This window comes from Myotis davidii, unplaced genomic scaffold (assembly GCF_000327345.1).
Source record: "Myotis davidii unplaced genomic scaffold, ASM32734v1 scaffold1968, whole genome shotgun sequence".
NCBI lineage: Eukaryota > Metazoa > Chordata > Mammalia > Chiroptera > Vespertilionidae > Myotis > Myotis davidii.
In genome coordinates, this window is record NW_006299274.1 from 49960 (window position 1) to 75081 (window position 25122).

Below are 25122 nucleotides of genomic sequence, written 5' to 3' on the forward strand. Positions count from 1 at the left end.
TGTATTAGATAGGATAGAGGCCTGGTGCATGGGTGGGGGCCGGCTGGTTTTGCCCTGAAGGGTGTCCCAGATCAGGGTGGGTCCCCGCTGGGGTGCCTGGCCAGCCTGGGTGAGGGGCTGATGGCCGTTTTCAGGCTGGCCATGCCCGCCCCTGTGACCCAAGCTCCCAGCCTCTCCTTTTTTTCTTGTTTTTCTTTTTTTTCTGGGATTTATTTATCTTCTGTAATTGAAACTTTGTAGCCTTGAGCAGAGGCCATGGCCAGCTGGGAACAGGTATCTGGGGTTTATTTACCTTCTATAATTGAAACTCTGTAGCCCTGAGCTGAGCCGAGGGCCAGCCAGGGCAGGCAGGAATCTTGGCTTCCTCCATCTCTGGGGGCAACCCAAGCCTCCTGCTCGCTCCAGCTCTGTGGCTGCCACCATCTTAGTTGGGTTAATTTGCATAATCACTTCTGATTGACTGGTAGGCATGGCTTGTGGGCATGGCTTGAGCATAGCAGAGGGATGGTTAATTTGCATGTTTCTCTTTTATTATATAGGATAATCTATAAAGTAAATTTAAAACTGTTAATATAATATCTTATGCTTTGTTAAAGATATATTTCTTAAAAGTGAGAATGTTCATCAGATGGTTTTAATAATAAAGGACATAAGGCATGGACAGGCATTTTTAAAGGAAAAAGAAAGTAAATTAAAGTTGTAAAAATGTTTATGAAAGTTGTAAGAAGGTTCGTGAAAGTTATAGAAGATTTGTGGGAAGAAATGTTAAAAGAAAGTTAATAAATAACACAGGCCAGTAAGCCAGAATAAGCAGAGTAGGGAAACTGAGATAGTAAAACAGCAGTCCACAGCCATCTAGTAAATACTATCTTCCTAAACCAAGGACAAATTAAAGAGAATAAACCTCATTTTGCTATATTAGACTACAGTCTTCCAAACTAATGTCCCTCTCCTTACACCAGACCATTTGTCATAACTCTTACTATTCTAGCGTTTACCCCAGTAATACTAAAATGCATAAAACAGTTTATCTCCACCAGGTTACAGGCCCCATTGTACTCAGAAAATACCACTGTTAGATACCATCACAACCTCCTTTTGTGCCCAGACCTCATCATCCCTGACCCCCAGAGCAAGGACAATAGGCCAGATACAGATGTAAAAACTCACCAGGGAAGAAAGCTCCAAATGCCTAGCAAGGGGGAAAACTGGGGGAAAAACAACAACAACAACAAAACAAACCTTGCCTCCAGAATAACCTATCCTCCCACTAGCCTTCCTGGAAAAATAGCCCCTCTCACATATCAGCCAAATGAAAAATAAATTATGACTTTCACTTTCCTGCAGATTGTTAGTGACAACATTCCCCCACCTGGTGCAGACTATCCCATCCGAACAGTGCAAGGTATTTTTTAACTCATTACAGACTCTGGCTCCAGGGTGATTTATAGGATTTCTCTCCAGATCACATCTGTTTGTTTACCTTCATAGTGCTTCTGAATTTCCAAGATCTCTTATATTCCTAAAATGGTCCCCCTACTAGTCCTAGACTATCTCCTAGCCAAAGAGGGAGGGGGTTATTTAATTGCTAACACCTCCTGTTGTTTTTATCTAAACTCTACAGGTCAAATAAAGGAAAAAACGCAACACATTCTAAAGAATGCTCAATGGCTCAAGGAGAGCAGTCGGGATAGTATAGAGCAGTCCATATAGTCCCGCCTACAAGCAGCTCTGCCCAAATTAACCTGGCTTTCCCCCGCTTACAGGCCCCCTAACACTATTTCTCCTCCTCCTCCTCAGGGCCTACATTTTCAGAATGGTTAACAATTTATACAAACAAGATTACAAGTCCTAGTTAAGACAGTAAGACAGTTTGTCCTTATCCAGGTAAAGGGACCCTACAGACCTATATCCCAGGAAATAATCTGAATTTACTCATTAGGCGTCCAATGAGTAAAAGAAAGTTAAAAGAAAGTTAATAAATAACACAGGCCAGTAAGCCAGAATAAGCTTTTCCTTTATATACACCCTTTAAGATGGGAATGAAAGGGTTAAAGAGAATAAAACAGGGCAGAGAAAAACTTATTGTGCTTAGCAGATATCTTGCAGAAAGCTTGCAGCCTTGAGCACAGCATAACTCAGATAACAAGAAGACACCTGGCATGGGAGGAACTAAGGATGGACCAGACCCTTATGTCAGCAGAGCTTGCTTGCAGCCAGCAACAAATAATAAAAACCTATCTCTCCCTGCTCTTTTCACTGATGTCTTTCTTTGTCTCAGCCCACCTGCACCCAGGTGCCTGGAATAAAATCTTTTTTGATACATTATGGCCTCATGTCATAGGTGTATGGCCCCAGCCCACTCGGAACCTTTCAGTAAGGAGAAAGTCTGTAGAGAAGGATTGAAGAAAAAATGGAGAGGAATTGGTGATAATAAATATAGATAAACCTTTCAAGGAGATTTTATGGAAGGATAAACAGAGTAATATGGGGGCTACTGGAAGAGGATGTGAGGTGAAGACAGGATTTTACAAGGGGCTATATTAAGGCATATTTGCATCCAATGGTAATAATTTTGTAGAGAAGGCAAAACTGATGAAGTAGGAGGGAGGGAGAATTGCTGGAGAAACGTCATTGAGCAAGCATGGGGAGATGTGATCTAAGGCACGGTTCACCCAATGAGCAGAGGGAAGGTTGGCACATGCAGGTTAGTAGGTGAGGCTGTGAGAGCACATGAAACTTTTCTTCTGATTACTCTTCTTTCAGTAGTAAAATGGAAAACAAGGTCCCAACAGCAAGAGGAGATGTAAAGGCAGCTTTGGGAGTTTGAGAACAGAGGAGAAGGTGTGTAATTGGACTAGGGAAATATATCAGGCTGCCATGCCACAGTCAGCTCCCTGGGTGGGGGTGCAAAGCAGGCAGAGATATGGATTTAAGCAGTAGTAAGTTGGGGGCCAGGAGGGAGTGGTGTTTGGAAGGACTATGGAAGTAAAGAAGGCTCTCCTAGGTGAGGATGTAGCAGGATGGTGACCACAAAATGGACCATGGAATTCAAGCTGGGTTAGGACATAAATCAACACAGTAACAACCTACATTGTGGTGGAGGAAGGATAATGACAATGGAAGTGGGTGCCTAAGGAATAATGAAGGCTAAGCTCATTGGAGAAGAGGAGGTTAAAGACTCAAAAGGATCAGCCACATAGACATTGAAATTACTATGAATTAGACAAGGAAAAATGTTGAAGACAGTGACTGACCAGGAGCTAAAATGTACAAGTGAGGAGATCTTTAGATGACTGCAACAAGAAGCAGAATAGCACAGCATCATCTTGTTTCATTGCTAAATTCTCAGTTATTTGATACTAAGAAAATTATGTTCATTCATTCCTGTAGTCTGGCAGTTGACATGGATACAGGCCTTGGCTACTCATCCTCACTGGGGTAAATCATGCCTTCCCAAAAGTTCTTTATTTAGTCCCATTGCAATGAAACATTGAAGCTTCTCTGAGAATGAGCACAATATGTTCACAATAGAAACTGGATCACATCATTGCAATTTTGAACACATGATGATCCTAACAAGCCAGGCAAAAACTCTTCAGAAGGAAGCATGCACAGGAGATCTGTACCAGTCGTGAAACTACTGTAAATAGACACAAATGCCATCTTGCACTGAAGGTCAATGAGAGGCACACTGCAGCAAGCATGCTCACTTGTCACAGGGTGGCTGCCATTCACACTGTGTGAGTAACCAAGACTGCCCAGTGCTGTGGGCTGTGAACTTTGCTGAGTCCCTGTACTGTCATCCTAAAGGAATTTGGAAAACATATTCTCTGAAGCTGACCCTTCCACTTGAAGAATCTACAGTCTGTATCCTTGATTTTTCTTTGTTAGGAATATTATGAAAATACAGAAATATACAGAGATATATAGAGCAATAAAACAAACATCTGGACACCAACTTCCAGAATTAATTACTGATAACATTTTGTCAACATATTGTTAAAGTCTTTCATAAAACAAATTAAAACTTTCAGATAAAATAGGTTACTTTGTCCTTGTTCCAGGACCCCTTTCTCCCTTGTTTCTCAAAAGCAACTGAAAAGAATTTTAGAGACAGGACAGGCAGTTTTAGGGAAAAGGGGATTTCATGGGAGAGGAATGCATTTGTAATGGGAAGGAAAAAGCTCCAAGACACCAGAATGCTTATCTTACTTTTGCAGAGGATAGAGAAATGTTACAAGAGGAAGGCATCCATTCATAGAGGGTAGAGAAATGTTACAAGAGGCAGGCGTCCATTCATAGAGGGTAGAGAAATGTTACAAGAGGAAGGCATCCATTCATAGAGGATAGAGAAATGTTGCAAGATAAGGGGAGAGGCCCTAACTGGCTTGGCTCAGTGGATAGAGCATCGGCCTGCAGACTCAAGGGTCCCAGGTTCGATTCCAGTCAAGGGTATGTACCTTGGTTGCGGGCACATCCCCAGTGGGGAGTGTGCAGGAGGCGGCTGATTGATGTTTCTCTCTCATCGATGTTTCTAGCTCTCTATCCCTCTCCCTTCCTCTCTGTAAAAAAATCAATAAAACATATTTTTAAAAAAAGATTAGAGGAGAGGAAGAGGGGGGCACCATGTGGGCTTTGGACTTTGAAACTGATACTCTGCAGAAGAATGACCCATTAGGAAAGCACAAGGGTAATTAAGGAAGGTTCCAATTAGAAAGGGTCATGAAGAGACAGAGACAAAGAGCTGCAACCTTTATAAACCTGGAGACAAAGAGACTCAGAAGATTTTAGGATTGATTTTTTTGTTTCTTTGTTTTCAAGAGAAAGGTTTTTCCCATTTGGGGTCCCCTTGGGGAGGCAAAGTTTGTATATCTATCTATCTATCTATCTATCTATCTAGCTATCTATACTAATAAAAGAGAAACATGGTAATTGGCATACAACCGCTTCCCTTTTCATTGGCTAATCAGTGAGATATGCAAATTAACTGTCAGCCAAGATGGCGGCCGGCAGACAGGCAGCTTGAAACTAACATGAGGCTTGCTTGCTTCAGTGATGGAGGACTCCAACATTCCCTGCCTGCCGCTGCAGGCCTCTGAGCCTGCAGTTTGAAACATTTTAACAAATACCACCTGACTTCAGCCAGCAGATTCGCAACATTGTAAGCAAAGGCCAGAAACCTACTTTCATCAGCGGAGGCCTAAGAGCTGGAGCCAAGCCTCAGAGCTAAAGCTGGCCCAGAATAAAAAAAAAAAAAAAGAAAAAAAGGAGCAGTTGGGAGCTTCAGTCACCCCCAGCCTGAAAACAGCCCTCAGCCCCTCACCCAGACTGGCCAGGCACCCCAGTGGGGACCCCCACCCTGATCCAGGACACCCTTCAAGGCAAACCAGCCAGCCCCACCCATGCACCAGGCCTCTACCCTATATAGTAAAAGGGTAATATGCCTCCCGGCACTGGGATCAGCGGAGCCATGAGGCCTCCCGGCACCGGGATCAGCGTGACAGGGGGCAGCACCCAAACCCCCTGATTGCCCTGTGGTTCTGTGTGTGCCAGGGGGCGGGGCCACAACCTCCCTATCCATCCTGCTCTGTTCGTGACAGGGGAAGGCGCCCCAAGCCCCTAGCAGCCCTGCTCTGTGCCTGATAGGGGGGAGTTCCCCAACCCCCGCCCCATGGGCCCTGCTCTGTGTGTGACAGGGTAGAGCCATAACCTCCCCATCGGCCCTGCCCTGAATGTGAGAGTGGCAGCGCCCCAATCCCCTGCTCTGTGGGTGATAGAGGGCGGTGCCCCAATCCCCTGATGGGCCCTGCTCTGTGTGTGACGGGGGCAGCACCCCAACCCCCTGATTGGCCCTGCTCTGTGCATGACAGGAGGTGGTGCCGCAACCTCCCCATCGACCCTGCCTTGAGTGTGACAGGGGACGGTGCCCCAACCCCCCAATCGGCCCTACCCTGATCGTGACTGAGGGTGGCATCACAACCTCCCAATCTCCCTGCTCTGTGCATGATGGTGCCCCAACTCCCCAATCGGCCCTGCTCTGAGCCTGACCAGGGGCTGCACCTAGGGATTGGGCCTGCCCTCTGCCACCCGAGAGCAAGCCTAAGCCAGCAGGTCATTATCTCCCGAGGGGTCCCAGACTGGGAGAGGGCACAGGCCGGGCTGAGGGACCCTCTCCCTCCCACCGAGTGCACAAATTTTTGTGTACCAGGCCTCTAGTCTATCTATATAAAAAGCCAGTGTCCATGACAGCCATGATGACCAAACGACCAGTCACCACGAGCACCTCTCGGTCCATCCCCCGGCCCTCAGGCTCCGATTGATCAGGGGATGGCTAACGGCTAACAGGGGAACTGGGGTGAGTGGCATGGCGGGGACTGGGGAGCGGGTGGAAGGCAGACCTCTTGGTCCCTCCCCTGGGCCCTCAGGCTCCAATTGATCAGTGGCAGTGGTGGTGGTGGCAGGGCAGAACTGGGGACTGGCTCCCTTAGTAGTCCTGCATATTCAATCTCCAGAGGACAGTCCAGGCACCAATGAACCAGCACCACGAGCACGATCCCGACAGCGCTGCCGGCCTCCTGGAACTCAGCCTTGGGCACTGCAGCCGTTTCCCCTCCCTAGACGCTCCACAAGGAAGAAAAGATATTGCCAGCAGCACCAGGGGTGACCAGTGGTGACTGCTCTCCCCATGCTTCCTCCAGGTCACTCGAGCTGGCCCCCAGCCTGCCCCGCTCCAGATGAAGTGTGATCACTGCACACAAAAGGAATGTAGTAAAAAAACAAAAACCGATGACCAAGACAATGCCACAATCAACGTCTGGAGCCGGCTCAGGAGAACGGAGAGAAGGGAGAATTCATAAGTTGGCCAACGCCAAGATATTTCTGCATGACTGCCTGGTGTGTGACAGTTGTGTGACCGCAGTGGAATGAGTCCAAGTTTCTCAACAGAACATCAAGGACTTCTTCCGTGTTCTGAACCTTAATAAGAAATGTGATACCTCACAGCACAAGGTGCTGGCAGTGTCCGTGTGTCCTCAGTCTCTGTCTTATTTTGCTGCTACATTCAGTCTCAGTGCCACTGAGGCATCCAGAAGGCTCTGCGGCTTCCTCAAAAGCTTTGGGGCACACTGTCTTTGACATGAAGATAGCTGCAGACTTCAGCCTCCTAGAGAGTCAGAAGGAATTTGAGCATTGGTACTGCCAGCACCATGAGGAAGAGCCCCGGCTACCCATGCTGACCTCCACCTGCCCCAGCTGGGTCCAATATGCAGAGCGCATGCTGGGTCACCCCATCACCCCCACCTCTGCAGGCTAAGTCTCCCCAGCAGATCATGGGCTCTCTGGTGAAGGATTACTTCTCCAGATGGAAGAACCTGTCCCCTGACAAGATTTTCCACATCATTGTGGCCCTGTGTTATGACAAGAAACTGGAGGCCCTTTGAGAAGGGCCTCCACAGCTTTGCATAGTTTCCGGGGTGCTAACTGCATGTTAACCTCAGGTGAAATTGTCCAGATAATGGAACAAAGTGACCTCACCTCGAATGATGCCACCTTGGACACTCTGTTTGGAGATATGAAGGAGGAGGAGATGAGGCTCCACGAGGGTGCCAGCTCCGAAGGGTACCTGGTGCACATCTTCAGGCACATGGCCAAGGAGCTGTTCAATGAGGACGTGGAGATGCTCACCTACCGCACCCTGAGGAACAAAGACTTCCAGAAGGTCACCCTTGAAAGGGAGAGCAAGGTTCTGCTACACTTTGAGGCTGCTTACAGTTTTTGGAACATCCAGAAGTGGTCCTGAAGCTGTAGAGGGACAAGTTCCTCTACCACTTTGTGGAGGTGCTGGCCTGCACCAGTGATGCCTAAGCAGCAGGGGCCAGGCCCAGGCAGAGGATGGGCGTGCAGACGGGGCACTGCTGCAGTAGATGGAAGGCATCTACGCTGCCATCCTGGTGTGGCCCCCGGAGACCAGTGCACATGTGCAGGAGCTGTACCAGGAGTGGCTGGGGTGGGGTGGGGTAGGGCAACTCCCTCTGGGCCCAGGAGGGTGACCAGGCCAGCGGGGGGTGGAGGGCAGGTGGAGGCGACCAGGTTGGCAGGGGGTGCAGTTAAGGGAGACCAGGCCAGCAAAGGGGGGCAGAGAGGGGTGATAAGGCTGGCAGGGGGGAAGTTGGAGGCAACCATGATGGTGAGGAGTAGTTGGGGTGACCAGACCTGTGGGAGGCAGTTTGGGGTGACCAGGCTGGCAGAGGGGGCTGTTAGGGGAGACCAGGCCAGCAAAGGAGGGCAGTGAGGGGTGACCAACAGGGGTGATCAGTCTGGCAGGGGGCCAGTAGGGGCGATCAGGCAGGCAGGCAGGTGAGCAGTTAAGAGCCAGTAGTCCCGGATTGTGAGGGGGATATCCGACTGCCGGTTTAGCAAGAAATCACCATTGATGTGGGGCCACTGATATTTGGTAGTTGTGTTAATTACCCTGAATAGCAAGTAGATAGTGACGTTCACCAGTAATCCTTACTCAGCAGCTCTGTGACACACAACTGTAGAGAGAGCTTCATTCGTTTTGGTGCTTATAAGTTCTACATGAATCAAAGTGGTATGTGGCCAACAAAAAGTAGACACATTCTCAGACTGTGTGAACAGCAAGAGTGAAACAAGTAATTTGGAGCAATCAAAAAAGTGAGAAAACCCAGTATCACCAAGGCACATGCTGTAAATTTGATGGTCCATGCAAAAGTGTGATGAGAACCTCTAGCACCACTATGGTACTCCTGGACAGGTCTGGGACACACTGAGCTGTGAAAGAGGACACCAACATTTATAAAAATGCCCATCCCAAGTAACTTGGCTTTGTTATAATCTCTCAGTCTGCATATACAGGATTATAGTTTTTAAAAAGTAAATATATTCATTTCCCTTTCTTACTTGTGTTCCATGATTGAAAACTGCAGATAGGTCATAGAAATTAAAATTGGCCAATTTCTTCTCATCTTCAAAAAATGGAACAAAGTACCAAAACTTAAGTCATTTTGGATATTCTTTCAATTCTTGAGATGTGGTCAACATAAGTTAATAGAGCACAGGCTGCACAAGATTGTGGTGATTCTTGGAAAAAGAGGAACCTGAGCAGGCTGTCTGACAGCATGGCTCAAAGGCAACAGGCTCCAAAGCCAGGGGAGACCCTGCTAGCTAGCTGGGCTGTTTTGTCACACAGCACCCATGTTTTCTTCTTCATGACACATGATACGATATTTGGAAAGCTCTTGTAGGAAAAAGCTGATGTCTATGCAATGATCTAAGAAAAAATCTGAAATGACATTTTCAAGAAAACACTTGCATAATCTGTAATTTCATCTGGGAAATCTGTGATGGATCAGAAACACAAAATCATATTTTTTTAGGACTGAAACAAAAAGCCCTTCCCTTCTGGGATGAGAAAAATCACAGTAGGGTAATAAACACATTTAAAAGAGAACAAATGCAAATGTGAGCAGCCAATGTTCTCAAAAAACAGGCTTATATGATAGCATTAGGTCTCTACAAAAGACCTAAAATTGTTTTTAAACCTAATTCTTAAATCAAAAAATTAATGTCCATAGTTTATAATCTAAAATAGCACTACGGGGCTGTAATGGAAAGAAACTGCTCTGCCCCTCCTCCCAATCCCAGATACCTGCTTCTCAGAGGTAACCAGCTTTATTCTTTCAACTGTTTTGTTTGAAATTGACCTCCTTGTTACTTAATAACATGCTTGTGCTGCTACTTCTTGATTCATCTTGTTAAAATTTTATCTCTTGCTTACTATTATTGCACCCATCCCCCATCAACATTCTGTTCTATAAATATTCAGGATTTCCATTACTATGACTCATACATAGTACTCTCTACTGAGCTAAATTCTTACATTTTTTGGTACATTTTTTATTTTCCCTAGGGCTAATGGTTTCCTTGCTCTTTAAGTTTCTTAGTTTTCTATATATCTACCACTAAAACCCCTCTCAGTAGTGAAAAGGCATTGGTACCCTATCACTTCCATTCTGGAGCCCTCCCTCCTGCTGTCCTCTCTATTTAGTTTGGCTGGCTACTCCCAAGACTGCTGCACAGTTGGTGGGCTGGGATTTGCTTCACCATCAACTCAAGTTTATTGCTCAATAACTACCCTCCAAACTCCCTCACACACACAGCTGTCAGTCTGCTCTCTATCTATGAGTCTGTCTCTATCTTGCTCGTTAGTTCATTAGATTCTACATATGGTACTTGTCTATCTCTGACTGGCTTACTTTACTTAGCATAATGATATCTAGGTCCATCCATGCTATTGCAAAGGGAAGATTTTTTAAAGCATTTGTTGGTTCTGAAAACAATTAATATTTTTCCTAAAGTTAATTAACTAATATAATATACTCTTCCATAGGCTAAAGCAAACAGCAGTTAGCATATTAATGCAAAAAGAATAATTGGAAGGCCAATGGACTTTGATATTCAGCAGAGCTGAAAAATCATCATAATATTGCCCTGCTGTGGGCTCAATGGCTCATGGCAATTTCCTAACCTGATAATCAATTTACTGTTTACCAAAGTTTACCTTTGATATGCCTGTATGCATTGCTAAAGGGCAAATGTGCATTCAAGTAAATAAATAGAGGACCAGGCCAGAAGTCAGTGTTTCTCTTTAAGAAAGAGGCTCCACCTGGCCCCCAATGCCTTCTAAATTCATATTTCTTGTGTAGCATTTTCATTTGTGCATCAACCCCTCCTTTAGATCCTGAGCCCCACTGCAAAGGTTGCGGCAATACTCTCTTAGTTTATACTGTTTATCTATTTCCCTGTATATTTCAAAGTTCCAATCCAAAATAGTTTTATACATAAAGTTAGTAGCTCTCAAAGCTGACAGGAATTTTGCAGCACTGTACAATTGCATACACAAGGAGACTAATGTATATTTATACTTCAATGGGAGTGGAATGGCAGCAAAGAAAGTACATAAGAGTTTCACTCTATGAAGCATCCAGAATGTTTGCCTATGCTGCAAAGTAAATATTCAGAAACTGACATTAAATCAAAGGGCGAATTGCTGTGTTCATGGCACTGGTGTTGTTATGCTGACTGATGTGTCACCCAGTACAACTGCATGGTGCTGATAATGCACAAACCTGAGGGTAGGACAAACAGCACACACGCAACACAGCTAGAGACACAGAAGGGAGGACACAGGAAGAGAACACCTCTTTCAACTGCAGCATTCTACAGACTACAGATTTTATAGAGTAAGCCTCCTTCTGCAGAGCTCTTTGGAAATAAATGAACACTTTTCTGCAGAGATGTATAGCTTCCGTGTGGTTCTGCCTAAAGGTTGGTGGTGGAGTAATTGCTCATTCACTGGCTTCTTTATTCATTCATTCATTTACACATTCTTTCCTTCACTCAACTACTACTGCATGTGTCAAACATTATGTTAGATGCTTGGAGAATAAACAACTGCAACAAGGTTCGTGTGCTCAGAGCTTTCTGTTTAGTAGGGAGATATGAGTAAACAATCAGTGATCAGTGCTGTAATAAAGATACTTCCAGATGCTATGGAAATCCAGAGAAGATAGACAGTCATTCCATACTGCAGGACAGAGGGGCAGAACGGGAATCTGCATGGTAATTCTTTTTTTACTTAATAATCCTGTGATTTATTTCTATTTTAAGAAATGTAGTTTCATTATTTTCAGATGTATATAGCTAAGATTTATAGAGAGTAATGAAACAATACAGGGTGGGGCAAAAGTAGGCTTACAGTTGTGAATACACAAAACACAGAGTTTATTCTTGTGTTATTATTTATTAACTAGGGACCCAGTGCATGAAATTCATGCACGGGGGTGGGGGTGGTGTCCCTCAGCCCAGCCTGCCCCCTCTCACATACTGGGAGCCCTCAGGGGATGTCCCAGTGATGACTTAGGACTGCTCCCTGCTCCCCTTCAGGATAGGGCCTAAGCCACAGTCTGGCCTCCCTTTGTGGGAGGTGACCAGGCTGATCAGTGGAGGGCACCAGCCTCATCAGCCCACTTCTGCAGCCACTGCCAGTCACCGCAGCCAGCAAGGTTTTTTCATCAGCACAGACTCCAGGAAGAGAAAGGGAAAGACAGAGAGAAACATCAAAGTGAGAGGAACACTTTGATTGGTTGCCTCCTGAATGAGTCCTGACCTGGGCCCCGGCCAGGGAGGAGCCTGCAACCTAGGTACATGCCCTTGGTCAGAATTGAACTCAGACCCTGCCATTGGCAGGCCAAGGCATTATCCACTGAGCCAAACCAGCTAGGGCAGGATATGACATTTTTTAGCCCTCCAGCAGCAGACCTTCGTTTTTTTCACCAGGAGTGTGGTGAAAAACCCTAGATAAACCTTTTTGGATTCGTATTACCCAAGTTACTAAGAATATTACCAGTGGCATACAGGGAGCTTAACCAATGAGCGGTCAGAAAAGGTGTTTCCTCTGTAGTTCACATGAATCGCCGGTTTGGCTGTCACCCCCAGGCCTGATGCCTCTGGCTCAGGCTTCAGGCCTGGGCAGGGGACCCCTATCGCCCCCCGATCACCAGCTCCACCCTCACCCAGGCCTGATGCCTTAGCCAGAGGCGTCGACTCCCATCACCCTCCGATCGCCAGATCGGCCCCTTGCCCAGGCCTGATGCCTCCACCAGAGTATGCAAATTAGCCGCCATCTTTGTTGGTGGTTAATTTGCATATCGTGCTGATTAGCCAGTGGGAGGCATAGTGAAGGTATGGTCAATTACCATGTTTGTCTATTATTAGATAGGATAACTAGAGGCCCGATGCACAAAATTCATGCATGGGACTTGGCCCTTGCAGCCCCTCGCAGCCCCGACTGGCCCTTGCAGCCCCGGCATCATCCGGAAGGTTATCTGGATGGTCGTTCTGCTGTTCAGTCTAATTAGCATATTAGCTCTTTATTATATAGGATTATATTCTTTTCCATATGAACAACTATAAACCTACTTTTGCCCCACTCTGTATCTGCATAGCTAGGATTTATAGAGATAAATAACTATATCTATACGATGTATGGGGAATAATAAAACAGATTCATTAAAACTAATTCATGCCCTGGCTAGTGTGGCTCAATGGTTGAGCATCGACCCATGAACCAGGAGGTCATAGTTTGATTCCAGTGTCCAGATTTTGGGCTCGACCCCCTAATGGGGACATGCAGGAGGCAGCCAATCAATGATTCTCTCTCTTCATTGATGTTTCTATCCTTTCCTCTCTCTGAAATTAATAAAAATATATTATTAAAAACGAACACAGAACTCTAACTCACAACTATAATGATATAAAGTATATTGTGCATCTCTTGGAGGAGCTACCACACTTAGTTGTAATCACTAAAGAACAATAACTCAAGTTCCTTTCGGCTTGATGCCTGTGCCCAAACCCCCCTAAAATCCTAGTTGTTGTGGAGAATCTCCGAGGAATATCTACGCAGGCTGGCTCCTCAAGAAGAGGGTTCACCATGCCTTTTCTCTCTTACTCCTAGAAAACAGGTTGGTGGCTCCTCAAAAACTCTATGTTTACATAGAGTTACCATGTGATCTAGCAATTCCACTCCTAGCTACAAACTCAAAGGAATTGAAAGCAGAGACTCAAACAGACACTTGTACACCCATTTTCATAGCAGTATTATTCAAAACAGCCAAAAGGTAAAAGCAACCCAGTGTCCATCAACAGATGAATGAATAAATGAAATGTTTCTACTGATGGGGGTGCCCTCCAACTTCATTGGGCAGGCCCAAGAAGAGGAAGCCTCTACCTGTTCAAGGGTGCTACTTGCTGATTCTCCTAAGGTTCTGCCCTCCCAAGGTTGCAGAGAGTTGTGAGGATGATGAAAACAGCTTCCTCCCATCTCTGCATCACCCTGGGACCCAACGCAACACTACTCACAAAAGCAGGCCCTTCAGCTTCTCCTGTTTCCACATCCCCAAAGCACCTTTTAAAAGTCAAAACCCAAACAAATTAAAGATATAAAGGCAAGGGTGAAAACCAAATCCACTACCCTCTCCACATGTACTAACCTTAATCCATCAGCAAGACCTTTCCATTCATAAACATCCAGAAGGTATCTCATACTCTACAAATAATGGACAAGAAGCCTCAGGGAGATTGCTTAACACCATGTATGAAGTCATCTGCATGCAGGACAACTGCTCCGACAGCCATTAGTGGGGAGATATTTGCATCATCCATGTCCCATCTCAAATGTGGCATCAACAGTGTCAGTCTCCATTACATCACCTTGTTTTATTGTCTTCATGGTACTTATTCCCAACCTACCTCTTTGTGATCTATTTTATTGTTTCTCTTCACTTCTAGAATGTAAACACCAGCAGTGCAAGGACCTTCACTGTTATATTCCTAGAATTTAAAATAGGGCCTGACACATAATAAATACAGTATTCAATAAATATTTCATTAATTAGTAATACTTACTATTTTTTGAGTATTCACCATATGCCAGGCAATGTTCTTAATACTGCACATGCAATAATTTATTTAATGTCCAAAATAATTCTATGAAGTAAGGAGTATTAGTATCCACATTTTTTTATATTGAAATATATATTAGTATCCACATTTTTTAATTGAGGAAATTGGGCCACATAGGGGTTAACTAACAAGTTCAAGGTCATACAGCTAGTAACTGTTCTGATATCTATTGCTGCATAACAAACCATCCCCAAATGTAATGGCTTTAAACAATAATGTACTCGTATTTCTTATGATTCTGTGGGTTCACTGGTCTCAGCTGACCGGTTCTTGCTTGAATTCTCTCATGTAATTACTATCATTTATCATCTGGGGCGTAAGTAGTCTGAAGGCTTAACTGGACTGGTCCTCCAAGATGATTTCTCCTCTCACATGTCTGGCCCCTCATCTGGGAAGAGGGGAACAGCTGGAGGCATCCTGGTCATCTCTGTCTCTCTCCACAAAGTCTCCCTATGTGGCTAGCTTGGGCTTCCTCAGAGCATGGTGGTCCTTACGTGGCAGCTAGCTTCCCCCAGAGTGCATGTTTTAAAAGACAAAGGCAAAAGCTTTAAAATTTCTTATGCACCAACCCCAGAAATCAGCCTAGATTCAATGTTTGGTAGTGTTAAAAAAAAAAAAAAAAAAGAAAGAAAAGAAAAAAAAAAGGCGTGAATACTAGGTGGTGGTGGAGTTATTGGGGTGTCATCTTTGGAGATTCATCACCATATGAGTGGAGCTGGTAATTGAACCCAGACAGTCTGGCTGCCGAAACTATAAACTCTAACCCACTGTACCATGGGGTGTCTCTATTAGGAATAAATTAATAAATTCACTACTTAATTGGTAAAACTACAGGGGCTATGCTGGTGATTTGGGGCTCCAAAGATGAATTAAGGACACAGATGAATTAAATTCCATCTCGAAAGATAGAAAACCACCTGCAATTTTTAACTGACAATCCTTTCTCTGCTTTTAAACACATCTATTTCAAAAGTTAGGGGCACACTCAGGTGGTACTACAGTGGGAATGGGCTGCTTGAGGGAATGGGGCTCAAAGAGAAGCTGGGAGTGTTTGGAAGCACTGTGGACAGTCTTATGAAATCATATTTCAAATAAAGAAGGGACACAGTGAGTAGGAATGGGTATTTCTATTGGGAACTAGCCATGCCCTAAAGTGATTGCCATCCAGCTTAAAATGCGTTGGCTTGTAGACAAGATCCAAAAAACACCACACTTTTATGCCTTATTATAGCCCTGGAAGAGAGGTAAAAAAAAAAAAAAATCATCACTTGCACCAAACACTATGCCAAGGGCCTTTCACCTACTACCTCCTTCAATCTTCTTATCACCCTTACAAGGCAGGCCTGAACATGATACCGACTTTAGAAAGTTCTGGAAACTGCACCGCATTCTTAGTAAATGTCTGTATGAGTCTCCAGTGCCCATTGTTGTTCTAGTCACTGAGTAATGCCAATGGTACAACCCTCCATCGTGAACCCTGTCCCCTGTACCATTGTTACTAATTTCTGGGACATCTCCCTGAGCTGTGAGCACCTCCTCCCCTCCTCCAGCCCTGTCAGAGAGGTGGTTTGCCAGTCATTGCCGTCTCTGTGTCCAGCCCAGCACCTGACCTCTTGGAGGTACTTTAAACACAGTTTTAATGAATTATAATTTCTTCAAAGGTCAACTGTGGCCCAGGTCTTTTAGAAAGTTTGTATCTAGCAATCAGGCCCTATCAATTCATTTCTAGGAGCATTAAGCAGCAATAGAATTGCCACCGACTTTCCTGTGCCCTTCTCATCAGCAGGTCTAGGGAACAGCCTGTGGCTGGTTCACTGCTCTCTCCCTCCCTCCATATTTTGGGAAACACTACTTTATTTTGTGTTGTGCTCAGGAGCATCCTGGGGTGAGGTGGTGAAAGAGAAGTGACATTTAGCGTCAGGGCTTATGAAGCTTTAATTCCAACTCCCCGATCCTCTGGCTGTTCCACTTATTTTTAGGTGTTTACATTGGTTTTCCAGAGACTTGCCACATTGATTACTATTATCTAAAAAATACTATATCTGAAGAAAATACTTCTATTCTCCCAAGTTCCTAGCCTAGGAAATTTCAGCGTATTGCCACTGTTGATAAAGTGGCTAAGTTATGTGGTACAACTGTGTACATTGAAGATAGTGACTGCATTCTTCATCGGATCAAGGGCTAATATCCCGACATGTAAAAATTTGGTACACAAGGAACATGGGACAGCAACTATCCACAGGAACAATTTTCTAATTCTATGCAGAACAATGTGAAAAAAAAAGGAAGATAAATCTTAGAATTAGGGTCCTCTAAATGCTTAAAGCAAGCAAACAACCGATGAGACCATTTTATTTATTTATTTATTTTTACTGTCAGTACCTGATAAATTTTTAAGGAATCTGAAAATTCATGGAACAATTTAAATTCGCCCATAATTTCACATAACTTGAATTCTTTAGGTGGGCAAGGGATGTGAAAGTAAAAATCAGTCTTTTAAATAATACATTCTGAAAAAGCCTTTCTGGGTCTCAGAGCTCTGTGAAATACCTTCCCAATGTATATAAAAAGACGGGGTTTGAATATGTTACCTTTGTGCTTCATTATTATAATAATATTTCAGGAGAGAATGACTTTTTTGTCATTAATATATTAAAGAGACCTCTTTCAGAAAAAATAAATGCCCAATGAAGACCTAATTTTCATGTTTCCTCATTTTCTTCTCTGTCATTAGCTCTTTCTAAGGCATCTACCTGAGCATCACACTAAAAGTACAAGCCGTACAATAAGCACATTTATAAAACATCAGGTTTTTAACAAATAAAAACATATTTACTTTTCATGTGAAAGAGCAAATAACAACAACAAAAGAAAAGCAGCAGAAGCCTTTAAAACAAATTTAGAAAAAACTGGACTGAGGCCCCAGTGGGAAAATGTCACCACTTGCTTATTTATTTAGGATTTATATTCTCCTTGCTTCCCCAAAGGATTTAAGGCATTAAGGAAAATGTTTTAATTCTTCCACTATCTGGGAAGTTTAAGTGTCATAAGAATCCCAAAGTCTCTGAATTATATTCCATTAATTAAAAGACAAAACAAAACCCCCAGCTATAGTGTTCTTATCCTATTCACACTGACCTCAAACCTAAGCAGACTTTCTCTGTTATATTCATCTTTACCAAGGAATCAGATGTAAATTATATTAACTCAAGCACTGGGTTAAATTATTATGCTGACAGCTGGCCTAACTGAGCCTAGTCCAACAATGTATACGTATATTTTTTAAAAACCCCATAGTTAAGATTAGAATTTAAATATTTATATAATTCTAAATACTACATGTAGTTTAAAGCCAGGAAATAGATGTTTAAGGCCAAGATTCCATTCACCTATCTCTTCTGCTGTGGTTATTCGAGGCAAATAACAGTTACAGTAATTTTAGAATACCTTACTACACCCTTAGGTATACTTGACTTAAATATTGAGTTTTTGTCTAAATTCACTATTTGTTCTCTCAAATTATATACTAGTATCTTCCACTGATCTTACTAGAACATTACTATATGTTTCAATTTTTGCACAACCCCATACCCCACCACTGATGAATTTCTTCTCAAAGACACATATGAAGGTTATCGAGAAGACATAAATACCATCATATTTTTAATCGATTTTTTCTTTAAAATAAATATAAATGTCATTTAAATTCAATAAGGCTTTTTGGAACATGGATTCAGTATGATGACTCTAACATACATTAGTAACAAAATTACTCCCAAGGCAATCTACACTAATAAAAGACAAAGATGCTAATGGACCGTACCTTTGCTACATCCACCAGCCAATCAGAAGAGTATGCAAATTAACCCAACAACGATGGTGGTTAATTTGCATACACAGGCGCCCAGCGAAGACTGAAGACAGTGTAGAAGGAAGCCAAGCACAGTAGAAGGGAGCCAAGCAGCGGAGAAGGGAATGGATCGGAGGTAGCAGAGACGGGAGCAGAGTGAGGCAGCGGACATGGGAGGGAGTGAAGTGGCAGAGAAGGGAGGGAGCAAGGCAGCAGACATGGGAGGGAGGTGAAGCAGAGGACATGGGAGGGAGCCAAAGCGGCGGGGAAGGAGGGAGCAAGGCAGTGGGGAGGAGAGGGAGCGAGGCAGTGGAAAAACAAGGGAGCGAGGCAGTGGAGAAGGAAGGGAGCGAGGTAGTGGAGAAGGGAGGGAGCCGAGGCGGTGGGGAAGGGAGGGAGCGAGGCAGCAGAGAAGGGAGCGAAGCCCGCCTCTGTGTGCTTCGCTCCCTTTTCTGCTTCGCTCCGGTCTCAGGAAGCCCTATTCTTGCAGGAATCTTCCTGCAACGGGCCTCTAGTGGTATATAATTGTTTATTAGGCACATTTGAAAATATCAAGGAATGTATTGTAAATAGCTCTGTGAAACCAAGCAAAGGGCATAGGAACAATTTCTCAAGTCTTAGAGTAGAACAGATATAAAGTGGGTCATAACATCTTTTACTATTTGCATGAGGCAATAAATATTTTCATCTTAAGCAATCTAAGACCTTTAATGACTTAAATAAATGTAAATAAGCCTTTATTTTAAACTATCAATATTTAAAACTATTTATAGTGAGTATGATATTTATTTATACACATAGCTATTACTGATTCTCTTGTCTACTCCTTTCTAGATTATAAACTCAGTGAGGACAGAAACTATACCTTGTCTTCTTTACTCCTTGGGACCAACCCAATGCTTAGTACATAGTAGGTACTCAGTAGGCATTGAGTGAATGTTTATTTTTTTGCTAAATAAGTGTATAAAAGTGCATTTGTATCACCTAGCCAGAAATTTTGTGCTAGTCTTTCCATACCATCTGCAAACATAACAATAGTAAGCAAGATACAAGTTCTTTAGACTTCAGTTCCCCCACTTGTGAAATGGGCATACTAATATGTATCCTACAGACCTCACAGAATTGAATGCAAACAAAATAAAATGATACAACATATTTGAAGCGTGGACCCTGAGAAAGAAGATATTGTACCTACTGAAAAGGGCTCTTAGTGGCTAACTGGACTCAAACGAAAACAAAACAAAAAATAGAGCCTAGCAGCCATTTCTACACAGAGACCACTCATACAAAGTGCACTTCCGTAAGAAGCCTGAACTGAACTGCCTGACTGCAAAGGAGTTCCTGGAATCCTATTTCAACCAACAGAACTAAGGGTTTATTCATCCAATCAAAGCTGTGCAGCTATATCCCCATCAGGTTCTTCACGACCAATCAGAGCAGCTCCATTCTGATCAATCAGGACAGTGCTTTAGGACCAAACTGAGGATTTGAGCCCTCATTTTCATAACAACAGACCAATCAAAGCCAGGGGCAGGGACTTCTGTCTATATAAGTCAGCTCCCTGCTGGCTCTGGGAGAGCACTTTTCCCTGAAAACCTGCTGGAGCTGAAAGAAGATTAAACACAGGAGCAAAGTCCAAAACACAAGGATTTTTAAAAAATTAAACACAATACTATTATTACCCCCAGAAATATTAACTATAATCTCTTGATATCAAATATTTAGTCAAAGTTCAGTTTTTCCCAATTGTCATATATTGGCATAACAGCTTCAAATTTTTTATCTTATTCATAGTCTATGGGAATACCTTGTTTTTAACCGTAAAAATCCATCAATAAGTGTGCATTTACTGAATGTTTACTATGTACTCAGCACTTATACTAAGCACAATGAGGAGCTAAGTGGCCATGCAGGAAAACAATAAGCAATGAGGTCAAGTAGGTTGGATGAGGCCACATTGCAAAGGATATTAAAACTCACAGCCAAGGAGTTTTAACTTGATTAAGTTAAATGGGTAACCTTTGAAAATTTTTGAGTTTTGAGGTGACAAGGTGAATTTCAGTTTTTCTACTAAATAACCACATGACTGTGGCAATTTCCTTGATCTCTCATATGAAATGGTGATCTTTGTGCTATGGAGCCAAAAAGGAAAGCCTGGTAGGCTTGATCTCACTTCCCACCAACACATCATCACAGGCAGTCCCCCATGCTCACATTGCCTTTGTGTTCATCTACTAGTATGTGTCTCCAGCACCTCACACAGTGCCTGGTGGGCTCTTTGTAAATGGAGCAGTTAACTACATCACACTGGCTGTCTTCATGTTGACAATGCTCCAGTCTCCCTGACTATCTGTAGGGATCTCAGCATTCTCTTACTGTCTCTTGCACAGAGTGCACATAGTCTGCCCCTTAGGACATTTGTGTCCTGCAGGAGACCACTGTAATAGAGGGGTCCAGATGTTTGTAAGCCAATACTTGGGAGTTTCATTTCTTGTTGCAGAGCTGGGAACAGGCTAAGTTATTGGGTCTCATCTTAAATCAATTGGGATGACTTTTGCTTCAACTCAACCCTACTGCCCTTGCAAGCTTCTTAGAAGACCAGACGCTATTTTTTTTTTTTTTTGCTATGATAGATACTCAGTAAGTGGTAACTTTTATTATTATTTGCCAAACATGCCTCATAAGTTCTTTTTTTTTTCCAGACGCTATTTTTTAAAGTATTTTACATACCTTAGCTGTGAAATCATACTTAACTCCTGCCCACATTGGTAGACTAGGTATTTTACACAGATGCCCTTAGGTTACAGTCTGAAAATAACAGGAAACTAAGAAACCCTCAACCCCATGATAGATTACAAAACATTTAATGATTTCTTAACCTTCAAATTATCTGATTTAATCTCTGATTTTTTGGAACATACTCAGCAAGGTTAATGAGTAAAACCTAAGACTACCAACTCTTGGTAGTCTTAGGTCACCAAGAGTTGGTGGCCAGAAAAATAAAGCTAAGTCAAGAGGCTTGATTCCAGTCACAGCTTCCAACAACTGTGTAGAAGTATCAGCTTCCCCTTTTGCAAAGCAGAATTACAACTGAGCAGCATGGAGCGTCTTCATCCTCGACATATCTTTACATGAGTAGAAATTAACCGCAAAAATGATCTAGAGGAGCACTGTCCAAATATTCACATCATATATTATTATGGTAGCCACTATTCACATGCAGTTACTGAGCACTTGAAATATGGCTAGTGTGACTGAGGAACTGGATTTTTAATTTTTACTTTAACTCTTATTAGTTTAAATTTAAATAGCTAATGTCCATAGATATAAGACAATAAAGCAGTCTAAGAAATCACTATAAAATTTTAAAGTACTATATGTTAAGGGCACATCTAAGTTTCTAATTTCTTTCATACCAGAAAGTTCAACACAATTGGCTAGAATGTTTGAGTGTGACAACTAGCATTCACATCTTTCTTGATGCATTCACATGCTAAAATCTGACTTTCCCCAATCCACCCAGGTAAGATAGAGTTTTATAAGAACAACTAGAGGCCCAGTGCACGAAATTCGTGCATGGGTGAGGTCCCTAGGCCTGGCTGTTGATCGAAGTGCAAGCGTCTGGTGTGGAAGGGCAGGTCCCAGCTGACCTCTGGGTCCTGGGCAGCACCTGGGTCCCCAGGCCCCCGCATGCCCTTCTCCGCCTGATTCATCAGGCCCCTGCCTGGCTACCTTAGCACCTGGGAGCTGGGCAGCAGCCCTGTCCCCACCGCCACTGCTGGTCACCCTGCTCGCACCCGCCTTGGCCTGGCGCTGCCCACTCATCTGCTCCACCATCCTGCCATGGTTCCATTCTCATTGGGGCCCATTCGTGCTGCCCCCTGGTGGTCAGTGCACATCATAGCAAGCGTTTGAACTCCCGGTCAAACTCCCAGTCGAGGGAACAATTTGCATATTAGGCTTTCATTATATGGGATTTGGTGAGACACACCTCCACTGTGGAAGAATCAAATGGTAGGTAGGTGAATGGTGAGAGGCAGGATATTTCTTTCTAGCTACAGGAATTGGAGTTTGAGGGTTCCGTTGAGACCTTCATCATGAAGGATCTCTGTGGTGTTTTACTAAAAGTGATATTGAATTGCCCAGTGGGCACTATTCTTGGTTTACTGATTACAGGAGCAGGAAAGTAAATAGACTGGATCTACCAGCTTTGGGAATGCCTTTAATTGACTGCCTTGGATGAGGACAAACTGGAGCACAGCCCTGTCTAGAGCAGCCACTGAGCGATTAGCCAGATGTTGCATCGGGCCTCTTGGCTGGTGCCAGCAGCTGCCTTCGGAACTGCCAAGGTAACCTTTTAAAATCAGACACAGAGTCCCTCCCCTTACCCCCGACCTCCATGGTTTTGTTTTCCATGGCTTCTGTTACTCTCAGTCAACTGTGGCCCAAAAATATTAAATGGAAAATTCTAGAAATAAGCAATTCATAAGTTTTAAATTGCTTGCCTTTCTGAATAACATGATGAAATCATACTCTATCCACCCAGGACATGAGTCATCCCTTTGTCCAGCATAACCACACTGTACACACAGTGCAATAAGATATTTTAGAGAGGCCATATTCACATAACTTCTATTACAATACATTTTATAATTGTCCTATTTTTGCTTATTTTTGTTAATCCCTTACTGTGCTTAATTTATAAATTAAACTTTATCATAGGTATGTATGTATAGGAGAAAATATAGTATATGTAAAGTTCAGTACTATCCTCAGTTTCAGGCATCCACTGGAAATCTTGGAACATATCTCCCTCAGATAAGGGGGGACTATATTGTAATCTCATTCTGCTGCTTAAGATTCTCCAGTGGATTCCTGCTCAAAATGAAATTTAATTCAGACTCCTCCTCACCATGGCCTGCAGGGCTCTGCTCACCTTTTAAAATTCTTCTCCCATTGTCGCCCGTGCTCATTCTGTTCCAGCCACACTCACCTGGCTGCTCTTTAGACAAATCAAGCTTCGCACTTGGGACCCTTGCACTCGCTGGTCTCTCTGCCGTACATGGTCCTCCCAGACTTTCATGTGGCTCCCTTCTCACCACTTGGGCCTCCCCTGAAACGTCACCTCCTAGGAGTGGCCTTCCCAGACAATCCCATCTAAACCAGCACTAATGCCGCTATCTATCCCGCCACATAGTTTCTGCAACTTTCTTGAGTTATATTTTACAAATGATAAAACTCACCCATTTCAAGTGCACGATTCCATGATTTTAGTATGTTACATTGTACAACCATCACTATAAGTCGATTTTAAAACATTTCCATCTTCTCAATACAATCCCTCCTGGCCATTTACTGTTAATCCCCATAACTATCCCCTGTTCTATGCAGCCACTAACCTACTTTTCCATTTCTACAGGTTTTTCTTTTCTGAACATTTCATGTAAATGGAATTACACAATATCCCATCACTTTTGTTTTATTTTCTTTTATTTTTAAAACTAGAAGCCCCGTGCACAAAATTTGTGCAGGGGGGGGCGGTGTCCCTCAGCCTGGCCTGTACCCTCTCCAATCTGGGACCCCTCAGGGGATGTCAATCTGTCGGTTTAGGCCCGATCCCTGTGGAATCGGGCCTAAACCGGCAGTCGGACATCCTCTTCACAATCCAGGACCACTGGCTCCTAACCACTCCCTGCTTGCCTGCCTTCCTAATGCTCCAACTGCCCTCCCCTGATGGCCTATCTTGCCCCCAACTGCCCTCTCCTGCTGGCCTGGTCCCCCCAAACTGCCCTCCCCTGCTGGCCTGGTTACCTCCAACTGCCCTCCCCTCCTGGCCTGATCACCCCCAACTGCCCTCCCCTGCCAGCCTGATCTCACCCCTAACTGCCTCTGCCTCAGCCCCCACCACCATAGCTTTGTCCAGAAAGAAGTCAGACGTCCAGAATATGGCCGGTTGACCTGGTCTAATTAGCATATTTCCCTTTTATTAGTATAGATATGTTTCTATTGTGTTCAGAGAGAGGGAGAGGGAGAGAAAGATAGAAACATTAATGATGATAGAGAACCACTGGTTGGCTGCCTCCTGCAGGCCCCTTACTAGGGATTGAGCGAGAAACCCAGGCATGTGCCCTCAACGGGAATCGAACCATGACTTTCTGGTTTACAGGCTGACACTCAATTAGCTAGGCTATTTTATTTTTAAGATATTTTTATTGTGATAAAATTTACATAACATAAAACTTACCATTGTAACCATTTTTAAGTGTACTGTACAATCATCGCCAACATCCTTTTCCAGAACTGTTTCATCTTCCTAAACTGACACTCTGTCCCCATCAAATACTAACTCCCATTCTCCCTCCCTCAACCCCTGGCAACCATCCTCTACTTTCTGTCTCTATGACTGACTACTCTAGGTGCTCCATTCAACTGGAATCCTGCAATATTTATTGTTTTGTGACCAGCTTATTTCACTTAGCATAATGTCTTCACCCATGTTATAGCATGTGTCAGAATTTCCTTACTTTTCAGGCTGAATAATGTTCTTTGTATGTCTGTACCATATTTTGCTTATCCATTCATCTGTGGACAAATACTTGGATTGCTTCCACCTTTTACCTATTGTGAATAATGGTGTTATGAACATGGACATAAAATAAACTGTTCCAGGCCCTGCTTTCCCTTCCTGTGGGAATATACCCAGAAATGGAATTATTAAATAATAT

The 25122-nt window shown here is 43.6% G+C and overlaps 1 protein-coding gene and 1 pseudogene across 1 annotated transcript in view; one reads left to right on the forward strand and one right to left on the reverse strand.

Moving 5' to 3' along the window:
• The window catches only part of LOC102761545 (procollagen C-endopeptidase enhancer 2-like), a gene marked incomplete at its 3' end in the record, with an annotated part of 79609 nt that overhangs the window by 48713 nt on the left and 5774 nt on the right, over positions 1-25122 (reverse strand). The gene's annotated exons all lie outside the window — the stretch shown is intronic.
• On the forward strand, positions 6738-10416 carry LOC102762127 (annotated as a pseudogene).